The 14,467-nt window shown below is 45.0% G+C and overlaps 1 protein-coding gene, 1 long non-coding RNA gene and 1 pseudogene across 9 annotated transcripts in view; all 3 read right to left on the bottom strand.

Moving 5' to 3' along the window:
- The window catches only part of LOC309850529, a 510,333-nt gene that overhangs the window by 417,711 nt on the left and 78,155 nt on the right, over nucleotides 1–14,467 (bottom strand). The window lies entirely within an intron of this gene.
- DISP1 (dispatched RND transporter family member 1) overlaps nucleotides 1–14,467 on the bottom strand; it is a 175,179-nt gene that overhangs the window by 113,348 nt on the left and 47,364 nt on the right. The window lies entirely within an intron of this gene.
- LOC309850523 (transcription factor SOX-2-like) overlaps nucleotides 11,521–14,467 on the bottom strand; it is a 50,025-nt pseudogene continuing 47,078 nt past the window's right edge. The window contains exon 3 of the transcript XR_014316590.1: nucleotides 11,521–12,711. The product of XR_014316590.1 is annotated as a transcription factor SOX-2-like (transcript). The remainder of the gene's footprint in view (nucleotides 12,712–14,467) is intronic.

Below are 14,467 nucleotides of genomic sequence, written 5' to 3' on the forward strand. Positions count from 1 at the left end.
AATTAGTAGCCACGTGCATGCCAAGCACCCAGATCTTGCCTTTACAACACCATTCTTCACAAAAAGGAACCAAGACAACCTATAAAAAGGCCGAGTCCAGGGCTGGGGCAAAGAAAGTACACGAAGAACTTAAAACATTTTGTTACGCCAAGAAGTATGAAATTCTCAAAGAATGATGAAGACATTTCCAAAGGTCAGAGTAACAGTTAGTAGGTAGGGGCTCCCACAGACCAAAGCAGGAATAATTTCAAGCATCAGAATAATTAATGACTGTAAGGAATAGAACTCCTTGAATAAAGTAAGAACCTTATAAGTTTGAATGAATATAAATTTTAAAAAGTAAGAAGGGGAAACTCTTTCTTAGAGCATAATACCAACTAACAAATAGGGAAGGCTGGAAGGATGGACGCAGTGACTGTAGAGTGAAAGGTTGATGAGGAACCAGGTATTTATAGTTTCAAAGCTTCTCCCCACAAATTACATATTAATTACAAAGGGGGAACAATCATTTTACAGTGGAGAACACTGGTGGATGCAATCTCATGGACTGACAAATCAGTGTATTTGCTAGTTTGGGCAGCAAAGCCAGAGAAGGGATGTTGTGCCGCCTTCGTATCTCCTATCGGCAAGTACATGATGTCAAATACAAACTCCAACTGAATCATGAGGACACATTAGACAAACCCAAGCTGAGGACTACTCTACAAAATAATTGAACTCTACTCTTCAAAGGTCAAGAAAGTAAAGAAAGATTAAAGAACTGCTCCAGATTGAATTAAAGGAGGACACAAGGGTTACGTGGACCATCTGACTCTGGACCGGAAAGAAGTGGCTGTACCAGACAGCACGAGACTGTGGACTACAGGGGAGCACAGCAGTATATCAAGGCTAACTACAGACAATGGCACTTTAAAAGAGAATGGACTACTTGGGAATTACATAGTGAAATATTTAGGGGTAAAGGGGCATGATGGCGGCAACTTACTCTCAAATGGTTCAGAAAAACACTATGCATATATAAAAAATTAAAGATGTGGGCACCCAGGGGGCTCAGTTGGTTAAGGTTCTGCCTTTTGACTTCAGCTCAGGACACAATCTCAGACCCTGGAATCAAGGCCCACATTGAGCTTCCTGATCAGCAATGAGTCTGATTGGGGACTCTCTCTCTCCTTCTCCCTCTGCCCAGACCCCCACATGCGAGCACACTCAATCTATCTCTCAAATAAATAAATATATCTTTTAAAAAAATGAAAACTCAGTAAACAATTGGTAAATCTGGAAAAACAGTATATGAGATTTCCTTGTACTAATTTTGTTAACTCTTAAGTTCAAAATTATACCAGAATAAAAAGTTACAAACAAAACACTATAGTTAATCCACTCATGAAAGTAGTCCTTCGGCTGACAGTTAAGACTTTATAAAAGTCACACAGTGGACAAAAATGAAAAGAACATAGATTCCTACCCTTGAGGACAGCTTAGTGTTGAAAGGATTGCTCAGCCTTTCAGGAAAACAAATGATTAAATTATCTTCATTTTTTTAAGATTCTATTTTTTAAAGGAATCTTGACACCCAACATGGGGCTCGAACTCACACCCCCAAGGTCAAGAGCCATATGCTCTATGGACAGAACCAGTCAGACACCCCTAAAATTATCTTATTACTCTTCTCTTCTAATGCACCCAAAATACCTCATGAGGAAAGCATATTGTGAAGGACGTGAACATTTTCCCTGCTGTACTAGAAGTTCGATAATAAACATTCCTAAAAATAAATGTCTGTCTCCTGAGAAACAGAATTTTTGCTTTAAAAATATTTCTGTTGTACATGATCTATATTACAACAACATTACTAGGGAATTCAGGGAGTGTGGCTTTACTAACAAATATTATTTTTAAACGCCAAGTTAATCATTCACTATGGTGAATGAATTTTGGAAGAACAGTAGGATGATGATCAAGAACACCATATGGTGAGAAGGTGGAATGTTTGGGAAGGACTGGAAGTCAAGGGAGAGTACTTTAGCAAGAGGTGGGTGCAGACATCCACGCAAAGGACGTCTGAAAAGCTGTGCTGAGAGTCATGAACACGTGCTGAGCTGTTCTGACTTCATAACCAGACCAAGCCAAGGGATGGCCACACAGAAAGGCAGAAACAGCACCATGAGCAGTCTCTGGCCCATGCTGAGTGCTGAGCGGGGTCCCTGCCTCCCGATTCAGAGGAGGGGACCAGGCCAGGATGTGACAGAGATGGGATTCAAATCCAGGCTCATCTGACTCAGAAGCCAAGCTCTTAATCACTACATGATTACTTAATTGCTACATGAACCTGTGTTTCATGGTGTAAGAGAACTCTGGTCAAACATCTGAAGATCTCCCATGTGCACGGAGTATGACAGGCACTTAATGATAAACAACCTAATCCCTGATTCCACAGAATTTCTGGTCTAGAATACGTAAATGGATGGAATAACAAAGCACTAGCAGGCTTCTCTAGAGTGAAATGTGCTATCAGTAATTCGAGGTTACAATACAATTACTACCAATGGCTCATAAGGGGTGGCCTTGGTACATAAACGCAAAGTCACCACAAAAGAAACCAAGAACCAGGGGCAGAATGCTCCCAGCCACTCACTGGCCTGTGATGGAACTGACTGTCTTAAGGTCTCTTAAGTACACAGTAATTCAGAAGGCAGGACGGCAAAGACAGAAACAGAATAAGACATGGGACTGTCCCAGAGGGAGGGCTTCTTGGCCTAGGGACAGCCACACTCTGGTGACAACTGTGACCTTAGTGGAGGAATGAGTAGTCCTTGGTTCCATCAAATATCTGAAATTTAATTTTTACTTTTATCAAAACAACCTATTTACATAGTTTTAATATTTTTTTTAATATTTTATTTTATTTTTTTAAACATTTTATTTATTTATCAGAGAGAGAGGGGGAGAGAGCGAGCACGGGCAGACAGAGTGGCAGGCAGAGGCAGAGGGAGAAGCAGGCTCCCTGCTGGGCAAGGAACCATTTTAAAAGTAGTTCTACAGGGCCCATATTGGGGGGAAAGTGGTTTCCTGCCCCTCCTTGCTTCCCCTACACCTTCTCCTCATTCATTACCTGCAGTTCACATGTTCATAACTGCTTTGCAAATTTTTTCAAGTAGGCTCCACGCCCAACGTGGGGCTCAAACCCACAACCCCAAGATCAAGAGTTGTACACTCCATCGATGGAGCCAGCCAGGCACCCCCTGCTTTTTAAGTCTTTCAGGCATTACATATGGACTTCACACAGGTGATAGGAATGTAGCTCTCCAGAGCATCCCTCCCCCTTCTCTGGAAATCACACCTGTTTGCTAAATCATCACTTTTCACATTACAACTAAATAGTACCTCAATATTATTCCCAAAGGAATCACCTATAGAACAATGATCACAGTTCCTCTCTTGACAAGATGTTTCCTTCTAATCTGCAGCCTCCTATTTTTCTGCTCATCTTCTTAATACAAGATGATTCAGTGACAACACCTCCAGGCCTGTGACATGTGCACACAGGACAGCAAACAACTCCCAACTTCATGGGATCTAGAGTCTAAAGTACACAAGCCTGGACAACAGCGGTCCCCCCAACCTGTCCTGGAGCTCCTCCTGTCCTGTCCGTCCTGACAGCCCTGCCCATCATGACACTGCTCTTGTCCTGTCTGTCCTGTCCATCCCATCTGTCCTGTACCTCCTCCTGTCCTGTCCATACTGTACCTCCTCTTGTCCTGTCCATCCTATCTTGGAGCTCCTCCTGCTGGGGTCCTATACCTCCACCTGCCCAGCAAACACCAGGCCGGCTCCCTCTAGCTACATCTTGTTACCTCCATTCCCACTTTATTGTCTGCCTCCCTGCCTGCTGAAATCTATTTTGGGGAAGATAGTCTCCATTTGATGTCCCAGACCTTCTACTGAATTAATAATCTTCCAATATCCAAGAGCCCTATTTATTCCGTGAATGATCCTTTCTGGAGCCCTTGTTGTTCCACAGACACAGCGGATTTTAATCCGCTGAGGATTTTAATTACAGTTTCCTTCAAATGTCTTTTGCTCCTTTATTGATTCTGCTCCTTTCACATTCTTTTTTTAATCTTCCTGTCTGTTTTAGTTTCTTTCATGTGAGAGACTTTCCTCCAGCATGTCTGTCCAAGTCAAGAGACAGCAGAGACATAAGCAGTAGCTGTATATTAATGGCAGAACTGTTTTTTTTCCCTAGAGAGAGATCCTCCATTCACCTGTGTGTGTGTCTGTTGAGGGTGGAGAAAGGGGGGTGGGTATAAGCCTGGGAGCCTCTGTGTGTTGGCCAAAATTGGGCAGAGAGCATTGCAACTCAGTATGCAGACTCTGGTTTGATTCTGTTAAAATGTTAAGTCAGACTGTGTTACTCAAACTCATTCGAAGAAAAAGCAAGGACTTACAATAGCCAGCCAGGCCCTACATGATCTCCACTGCCCACCCCATGGCCCTTCAGTACTCCTGACCTCATCTCTCACTCTTCTCCACCAGCTGACCACCTTGCGGCTTCAGTCTTGCATCTCCCTCAGGACCTTTGCACTACCTGTTCCTCCACCCAGGACACTACCACCTCCAATCTGCAAAGCTCTTTCACTCTCCCAGTGCAATACTCAAATGGCTCCCACTTGGCCACCTCGTTTTAAACCACAGCCCTTCCCCCCAGAACTCACAACTTCCCTGATTCCAAGTTCTTCTTCTCTAAGTATTTATCACTTCTGACATCCTAGGCAAATAACTTTACTACATCTACTATTTACTGTTCATCTCCTCCCACAAGAACAAAGCTTTTTGATCCATTGAGATCACCCATACAGACCCAATACCTGTGACAGTATTCACCCCGTCCTTAGCTGTGCCCAACTTAAGGATTCTGAAAATACAGCACTGGTCTTCTGTTACAGCGAGGAAAGGCAGTCCGCCGGCCACATGCAGCAGAGACAGGAGCCCAGGAACCCAGTTTTCAAACAATTCTCCTGTTTGCAGCTCCTGCAGCATGCTCGCCCTCAGAGACAGCCCATGCCCTCCAGGTCTGTGGCCTCCAGGGACACGATCTTCAGTCACTCACTTCTTATCTGCTTCTACCCTGTTCTGTCCTCTCTGCTCTACAGTACCCATCAGCACAGCGCTGGACGATCCACAGTCCAGCCTCCAAAATGCTGGTCAAGTTCATTCTATGGTTGTCACCCTCCATTCCATTACAGTCAGTTCAGTGAGAGTTCATAGGGGCCAGAAAATAGAGCACATGTTCAGTTTACCACATTTACCTGTGCTGCTAACTATCTGAATCCCAGAACTAGCTCCCCCTTTCCATACTCCCTTGCTCACCAAGAAACCTGATGCTGATTACAGCTCCTCAGCTCTGGTGCCGGCTAGAGTCTGCTCTGTAGAGTCCTATTAGTAGGCAGTAAGTGCAGTTATCTTGCTCTGTGACCTTGATAATGTCTCCCCAGGAGAGAGAGCTGGAGGCTTAAGAGGCTGACATACCAGCAGACTGAACGTCACACGAAGATAACATAATCTAGAAGCCTCTTGGGAGATAACCAGTGAACCTTTCATTTTTCATACATTTATCCTTTATGCTAAGTATTTTCATTTTTTAAATTTCCGCAGAACACAATTAGATTTTTTAAAAAAATATCTATTTTTGAGAGAGAGACAGAGAGAGAGGGTGCAAGTAGGGGAAGGAGCAGAAGGAGAAAGAACCCTCAAGCAGAAAAACCAAGAGCTGGACACCTAACTGAGTTGCCCAGGTGCCCCCAGAATACAGTTGGATTTAAAAAAGAACGGAAGGCCGAAAAAAAAAAATCTGTAAGATAAATATAAATATATAGGCAAATAGGTAGGCAGGGGATGGGTGAGCAAGCGGACAGACTGGACAGAGACAGACAATTCACAATAAATATATAATGGATCATTTACTGAGTACCAAACATGCCACAGGCCTTACATAGGTATCCTATACCTACCATATCATTAACCTGCACACTAACTCTGTAATCTGTTATGCTATTTTATTTAAAAACAAAAATGAAACAAAACAAAAAACCCTAAAACCAAGTATCTTAAGTCACTGGCCTGAGGTCACAGAGTCAGCTGAGATAAAGTCAAAACTGCCCAATTCCAAGTTCCATGATTCTTATTCCATACACAGTTTTTAAGTGTCCATTAATACAGTTTAAAACGTGAAATGGGGGTGCGCCTGGGTGGCTCAGTGGGTTAAAGCCTCTGCCTTCAGCTCAGGTCATGATCCCAGGACCCTGGGATCGAGCCCCACATCGGGCTCTCTGCTCGCCGGAGAGCCTGCTTCCCTTCCTTCTCTCTCTGCTTGCCTCTCCGCGTGCTTGTGATCTCTGTCTGTCAAATAAATAAAAATCTTTAAAAAAAATAAAATAAATAAAATAAAATGAGAAATGGAGGGCACCTGGGTGGCTCAGAGGGTTAAAGCCTCTGCCTTCAGCTCAGGTCATGATCCCAGGGTCCTGGGATTGAGCCCCGCATCGGGCTCTCTGCTCAGCGGGGAGCCTGCTTCCCTTCCTCTCTCTCTGCCTGCCTCTCTGCCTACTTGTGATCTTTGTCTGTCAAATAAATAAATAAAAATCCTCAAAAATAAATAAATATAAAAAATTTTAAAAATCAAAAAAATAAAAAATAAATAAATAAAAATAAAATGTGAAATGAATACATTCTGATCTGATTTTAACAGAATGTTAAATGGTGACAACATTTTGAATGTTTCCCAAAGCACTATTATTTTTATAACTTGTAATAAACATTAAAACATACTGTCCATCCAGCTCAACATCCTGTCCCAAAATGGCCAGTAGCATCAGTCGATATCCTGTGGTAGGAAAGAGCTGCTTTCCCTCATACCAGCTTCAACACCTTAGGGCCAACCCCCAACACAGTCTTGTTTTTCTAGAAGACTCTGCCCCACACTGGTCCTCCCCTGTGCTGTGTCTATGAGCAAGCCCACACCCACCAGGCCAACAACAAAGCCCAGTTATGTCAGGGTAGAGAAGGCCTCCACTTCCAGCCGCTGGAATCTCCAGCACATGATCACGCCTTCTCATGGGAAAAGGCAAACACTGCCTTTGGGTTCAGAAAAGAAAAATTAAAAACAGTGAGCAGCCATACCTGGATTAGTAATGAGTGACAGCAGCACAGCCGGGAATTATTAGTTTCATCTGGGCCGGAAGGAGCCTCAGTGCAGGAATTTTTGGCTGTAGCTCTGCTCTTTGCTGAGAATTCTGAAAATTAAACACTGATCCCCTCGAAGTGGAATGTGCCTATGCAGATCACAGAAGCGCGCTGGCCGTTGCAGCCAGAGGTTTATATGAGATCTAATAAAGGACTACACGTCGGAATACAGTTTTCAATTTTTCCATTTGAACTCAATAAAAAATAAATGACAGTCATGGCGCTCAAAATATTCACACCCTGGAGCTGCCAAGCTAAATAATTCAGTATCTTTTTGAACAGAAAAATCTTTTCCCCCAGGACATATTTTTCAAAGTATTAAATGTTCTGTTAGCTCAGCCCTCCTTCTGCAGCCAGCTGCATTCTGTTTTTGAAACTGGAGAATGATGGTCTGCCTCTCCCGTAATTGGAGAAAAATTCCAGTCCCATTACGTAGGAAGCATTCAAATCACACACCCTTACAAGTTTATAAGTTATGGTATTCTTAATATTATGCAAACTCTGAATTAGTGAAAATATCTTCAAAAGGTGGAGAGAAAAATGTGCTTTGAAATAAAAAAGGGAAGCATTTTACACTGCATAATTAAGCTAGTTAACTCTTTAAATTTTGTTCATTAAGCATGAAAAGCACTTAGTAACCTAGTAAGATTAATTACAAAAATCAGGACACCTTGATTTGATGAAGACGTGGCCTTAGTGAGGCAGCCCGGGGTGTGCATCTGTCCCCAGGCACCTAAGAACCATCTCTATGTGCTGATCCTGCCAAGGTTAAGACTCATTATGGCTACAATCTGCTGCTTTCTAAATAGTTTAGAGTGCTGGTTACTTCTGTACCTATTCTTAACGAAGATAAGGCAAGTTTTTCATTAGGTAAGAAAACTGAAGAGTATCTTTCAGGGCTTTCAAACGCTGATTAACATTTAAATCCATCATTTCTAATAGCTCTTACTTTCCTGGCTCTCACAGTGTGGAAGTCCACTGTTAAACAGTTCCTTCCCCTACTCTCCTTGTGTGAGAAGGGCAGAGGAGGCCAGAATAGGGAAGGCCCATGAGAAGGTTCCTGTGATGGTTCCTCATCACAGGCAGAGATGCTTCCGGGACTGGCACACACACTCTACCTCAGGCAGGCTCTGAGACAGAGTCAAGAACTTCCACTGCTTTCAAGTTCTTTGTTTGGCTTCATAGCAGCTCCCTAGTTAAGGGGAGTAGGGTGGGCTGAGTCCCCACTCATGGCATCTCTGCAAACCTACTCCCCCGGAAGTCCCCAGGGTTGTCTGGGGGGCCCCTGTGCCCCCGAGACAAAGGTGAAAATGATTTACACTGAACTACCCTGGCTTCCCCATAGACGGGACTGTTGGTACTCTGGAGCACCCATTCTAGTCCCCCAATTTTGTTCATCGAAAACAGCTTGACATCCCCACATATATTTCAGCACTCAGCTTTCAAAGCACCGTCTTCTGGATAAGCAAATAAAAAAAAGAGGATCTGTTCTGATGAACAGGAGGGAAAGCCCTGAAGCCACCATTCCAGCAATAGTGAAGTGGCCCAGACCAGACTGGTTGGCGGAAGGTAGGGCACACAGACATCTCCAGGAGCAGCTTCCGGCACCAGCTTCCGTGCCGTGGTTCTGTGGTATCAGGGACTATCCCCTTCCCTCCTGCACAGGCAGCCGCCTACACTGCTTCTGTATGTACCCACATGTCTGCATTTCCAGGGCAAAGTTTCTGTTTCCAGGCACAAATACTACTGGATGACTGCAGCTTCGTCTCTGAACTGCCACAAAATCATGGCCTGGCACCGACTTTATTATTAAAACACAGAATAAACATTAATTATCAAAACTAGGCAAAGGGCTCTACTTTTTCTGCCAAGTAACTCATGGGAGGTGGCTTTTTAAAGCAAAGACTACCCTCTCCTCAGGCCCTATTCATCTGTTTCCTGTACCTGAGGCTATTTGTATATGAACATATGTAGGACGTACACTTACACACTTACATGTCTGTCTCCAAGGCAAGAACCGTCAGTGCCAAGTGCACTGGCACACGGCCCATGCAAGCACCTGCGAGGCACCATCACAACAATGTTCACTAGCATACTGCCCAAGCGAGTACCCGTGAGGCACAGTCACTGCCAAGTTCACTAGCACACTGCCAGAGTGAGTACGCACAAGGCACTGTCAGTGCCACGTTCACCAGCACACTGCCCAAGTTACTGCAACATTCATTAGCACACTGCCCGAGTCAGTACCCGCAAGGCACAGTCACAGCCACGTTCGCTAGCACACTGCCTGAGTAAGTACCCACAAGGCACTGCCAGTGCCATGTTCACTGGCACATGGTCAGAGTGAGCACCTGCGAGGCACCATCAGTGCCACCTTCACCAGCACACTGCCCGAGTGCGCACCCGTGAGGCACAGACACTGCCATGTTCACTAGGACACTGCCTGAGCGAGCACCCTCAAGGCATAGTCACCGCCACATTCACCAGCACACAGCCCAAGTGTGTAGCCACAAGGCACCGTCACAGCCACCTTCACCAGCAAACTGCCCGAGCAAGTACCCACGATGCACCATCACTGCCATGTTCACTAGCACATGACCCAAGCGAATGCACTTAATTACTTTCGTTAAACGTGTTTGTGACACCCTGTTAGCTAAGTCCCACACACTAAACCAGGATTAATCACCAGTAGCTTTTTAAAAGGGGGGTAAGGTGCTTGTGTTTGTTAATTTGGTTTGGTTACTCCCCAGTAGAATTAAGACCCTTGAAAAAGGACATTTTATTTTTGAGGTCCGAATTAGCAGTGCAGAAATAAAAGCAGCATTGATTTCAAAGGAGTATTTTCCTTCTCTCAACTGTGATACATAAGATGTGTTACTTGGGTATCTCGTCCTCCTAGAGGAGGTCTGACTTTGTCAGGCTATCATGGTGAGTCACATGAATGATGATCTTAATTAAGAAGACAACTTTGCACTTTGGCTGACTAGAAAAATATAGACAAAAAGTCTACATTATTGTTTTGTTATAGAAAACCTGTCTGCCTTCAAATGCTTATGAGAAACCCCAAATGCTGTCAATCTGAACTTTTTTCCTAACGAGTTTGTAAATGATTCCAAATAAAGCGCTCCTCCACTGGACAATTAGCTTCAAAAATATAGAATGCTTTTGTTTCCAAGTTGGAAAAAATACAATTAAAATGAGAAACATCTATTTTGTTTTCAGTAGAGCTGGCCACTTGTTAGGAATATCTGAAATGGAAAAGTACTACAAAATGCTTTTTATAACCCTAACACCATTAAAATACTTTTTTTCATATTTCAAAAATTTATTTATCTCAAACTGTGCATAATGGAGTAAAAACTTAAGTTGAAAATGTACCTGTTATAAGGATGGTATTAGTTCAAATATATACATGGATTCTTGGCAGACTGATTCAAATAATACAGAACCAAATCTTTAAAATACAACTACGGAAAATAAAGGGGGGGACCTTAAAATATCACAATAAATTTACAGAAATATTACAAACCATAAGAAAATATTTCAAACACAGTAATTTCATGTTTTTTTTTTTTTTATCTGAACAAAATGGAAAGTTGGGAAACAAAAGCTATTATAAATTACCAACGAAGTCAACCTGTATGGCCATTTTTGCTTTTAACAGTAAGTTAAAAAAAAATTTAGTACAATCTAAAACTTTTTCCCCTTTAAAGAAGACCATGGAGATGGTTTTGCCAGTACTTATTCTAATTTTTCCTTTTGTACAATTTTTAAACAATTACAATGTCCAAATCTGAATATTTTTCTTCTTTCCACGTTTGCAACTGTCCTAAATTTCAGCTGCAGAATCAAAATTCAGCAAGAAGCCTCTCCTTGAAAAATATTGGCAAATTCTCAGCTTATAAACAATGGACATTTTGATTGCCATGTTTATCTCCATAAATACTGTACAAAAGTTGCTTGCAAATATTAAAACATTTTTTTTCCTCGCTTGGAGACTAGCTCTAAATATTATTGGTAAAGACTTTTGCAAACTTTCTGCAAAGCTCCTACCATATCACTAGAACTTTTAAAAAGTTTTGCGTAGTTTTCTTTCCTCCAGATCTATACAAGGTCCATTCCCTCGCCCGCCCCACCCCCCCAATTTTCTCTGTACAAAAATAGTCCCCCCAAAAGAAGTCCAGGATCTCTCATAAAAGTTTTCTCGTTGGTATCACAGTTTTTTCATGAGTGTGGATGGGATTGGTGTTCTCTTTTGCAGCTGTCATTTGCTGCGGGTGATGATTTTTTTTTTTTTTTTTTAGCGTACCGGGTTTTTCTCCATGCTGTTCCTTACTCTCCTCCCCATTTCTCTCGTTTTTCTTTGAAAATTTCTCCCCCCCTCTAGTTCACTGTCTGGCCCTCACATGTGTGAGAGGGGCAGTGTGCCGTTAATGGCCGTGCCGGGCACCGGGCCGCTCCGGTAGTGCTGGGACATGTGAAGTCTGCTGGGAGCGGCGGGCTCCGGCACCTCGGCGCCGGGGAGGTACATGGTGATCATGTCCTGGAGGTCCCCAGCCTGGCAGGGCGCCCTGGAGTGGGAGGAAGAGGTAACCACAGGGGGGCTGGAGCTGGCCTCGGACTTGACCACCAAGCCCATGGAGCCAAGCGCCATGCCTGGTGTGCCCTGCTGCGAGTAGGACATGCTGTATGTGGGCGAGCCGTTCATGTAGGTCTGCGAGCTGCTCATGGAGTTGTACTGCAGTGCGCTTACGTCGTAGCGGTGCATGGGCTGCATCTGCGCGGCGCCGTGTGCGTTGAGGCCCGGGTGCTGCGGGTAGCCCAGTTGGTCCTGCATCATGCTGTAGCTGCCATTGCTACAGCCGTTCATGTGCGCGTAGCTGTCCATGCGCTGGTTCACGCCCGCGCAGAGGGCGGCGCCCACCCCGACCCCGCTCGCCACGCTGTTGCCGCCGGGGTCCAGCAGCCCGCCGAGCAGCGTGTACTTATCCTTCTTCATGAGCTTCTTGGTTTTCCGCCGGGGCCGGTATTTATAATCCGGGTGCTCCTTCATGTGCAGCACTTGCAGCCGCTTGGCCTCGTCGATGAACGGCCGCTTCTCCGTCTCCGACAAAAGTTTCCACTCAGCGCCCAGGTGCTTGCTGATCTCCGAGTTGTGCATCTTGGGGGTTCTCCTGGGCCATCTTGAGCCGCTGCCCGTGGGACCACACCATGAAGGCGTTCATGGGCCGCTTGGCACGGTCCGGGCTGTTCTGGTTGCCGCCCGCCGCCGCCGCCGCCGCCGCCCCCCGAAGTTGGCTACGGGCCCATCGGCTTCAGCTCCATCTCCATCATGTTGTACATGCGGGCGCTGTGCGCAGGCCCGGCCCGCCGGCGGCCGCCGACCCTCGGCCCGGCCGGGACTTTGGGGGGCCCGCGGGCGGGGGGAGAGGAGGAGGGGAAGTGGGCGGGGGTGTCGGGAGCGCAGGGCTCCATGAGAAAAATCAGGCGAAGAATAATTTGGGGGATGAAAAGAGAGAGAGAAGCAAACTGGAATCAGGATCAAAAAAAGCGCTTCCCTCCTCTTCTGGCCAATCCTGCCACGCCGATGATTGTTGTTATTTTTTGGAAAGGCTTAAGCCTGGGGCTCAAACTTCTCTCCCATTCTTTCTCTCTCCTCTTCTTTCTCTCAATCCTAGTCTTAAAGAGGCAGCAAACTACTTTCCCCCTTTTGCAAACACTCTTCTCTGCCTTGACAACTCCTGATACTTTTTTTGAACAAGTTAATAGATAACCATCCACCATTAAAATATTTAAAAGCAGAGCTGTTACACTCAAATATTAAAGCACACCCAGGAATGCAACAGTTAATGAATTATTGGGGAATAATTAAGTCCCTTTATACTTGTCTGGTGCAGATCTCCTGTCCTCCCTGAATGCAGAGAATAAAGTGCAGAGCACCTTCCTGTGTACAGAGGTTCCCTGATACCCAAGAAGTAAATGGAAAGGGGCCCCACAAATCATTTGGGAAGGAGGACATCTTCAACTCAGAGAACTCGTGAAATCCTCTAAAACTGGGGAAGAACTAAGGGAATTTCCCTTAAATAATGCATCTTCACAGAATCTTGCCTACAATTCCAGCGATTCAGCAGCCCTGCTGAAGGCACGCAAAGACAGGAGCATCACAAGGAAGAAGGAATCACGGCCACTGGGCTGTCAGGCAAAGGGACAGGAATTGGGAAATCTAAAAGTATAATAACCCTTGGGGTAAAGTGGGAAAAACAGAGAGTGAGAAGAGAGAAAAAGGGAAGGACAAGGGAGTTGGTGGAACTGAGAACACATGGGAAGATGAGAACACCGAGGAGGAGGGGGAAAAGCAATAGGCCGGAGTGAAGGAGGGAGGGAGGAGGTCTGCTGGCATCTCTCACGGCAGCGCCCCTGTCAATCCTGCAAGCACTGCAGGACATCCACCTTGCACATGTCCCAGCTCGGGAGCTGGAGGCACAGAATGGGGAGGCAGCCTTGCCGCCGACCAGGAAGTGACTTCAACAGAGGCCTGCTGCCCCACCCCGCCCATGCCCTGTGCTTTTCTCCACATCCCTCTTTCAGAGGATGCTCTAATATGTGTGGGGCATCAGAATGCATTCTCCTTCTCAGGGGGCACCCTTTCAGAATCTCAGTGACATGCTTGTCAGGAGCCAAAATGGTCAGGGTGTTCTTTTCTCTTTTTCTGGATGTGCTGTGATATAATCGATGTATCACACTGGGTCATGATGTTCATTCCAACTGAACTGGTACTTTTATTTTAAGGCTTTTGATTTTTAGAAATTTCATAATTCCACTTGTCAAAATGCATCATATACATTAAAATATTATTTTAAAAAATGTACTAGAGGGGCACCTGGGTGGCTCAGTGGGTTAAACCGCTGCCTTCGGCTCAGGTCATGATCCCAGGGTCCTGGGATCGAGTCCCGCATCCGGCTCTCTGCTGAGCGGAGAGCCTGCTTTCCTCTCTCTCTCTCTCTGCCTGCCTCTCTGCCTACTTGTGATCTCTCTCTGTCAAATAAATAAATAAAATCTTTAAAAAAATGTACTAGAAACAAAACTGTCACAGTCACTCATGAAGGTACTTCAAGTTCCACAGTCTTTCTAAGGTACATGTTTGTCAGACCGGCCGCCAACTACTTCCCTGACATTATTGTCAACAATACTATTTTGTGAATGCTGCCTTCCCAAATCATGGAAT

Source organism: Mustela nivalis (genome assembly GCF_964662115.1).
Source record: "Mustela nivalis genome assembly, chromosome: 16".
Taxonomy (NCBI): Eukaryota; Metazoa; Chordata; class Mammalia; order Carnivora; family Mustelidae; genus Mustela; species Mustela nivalis.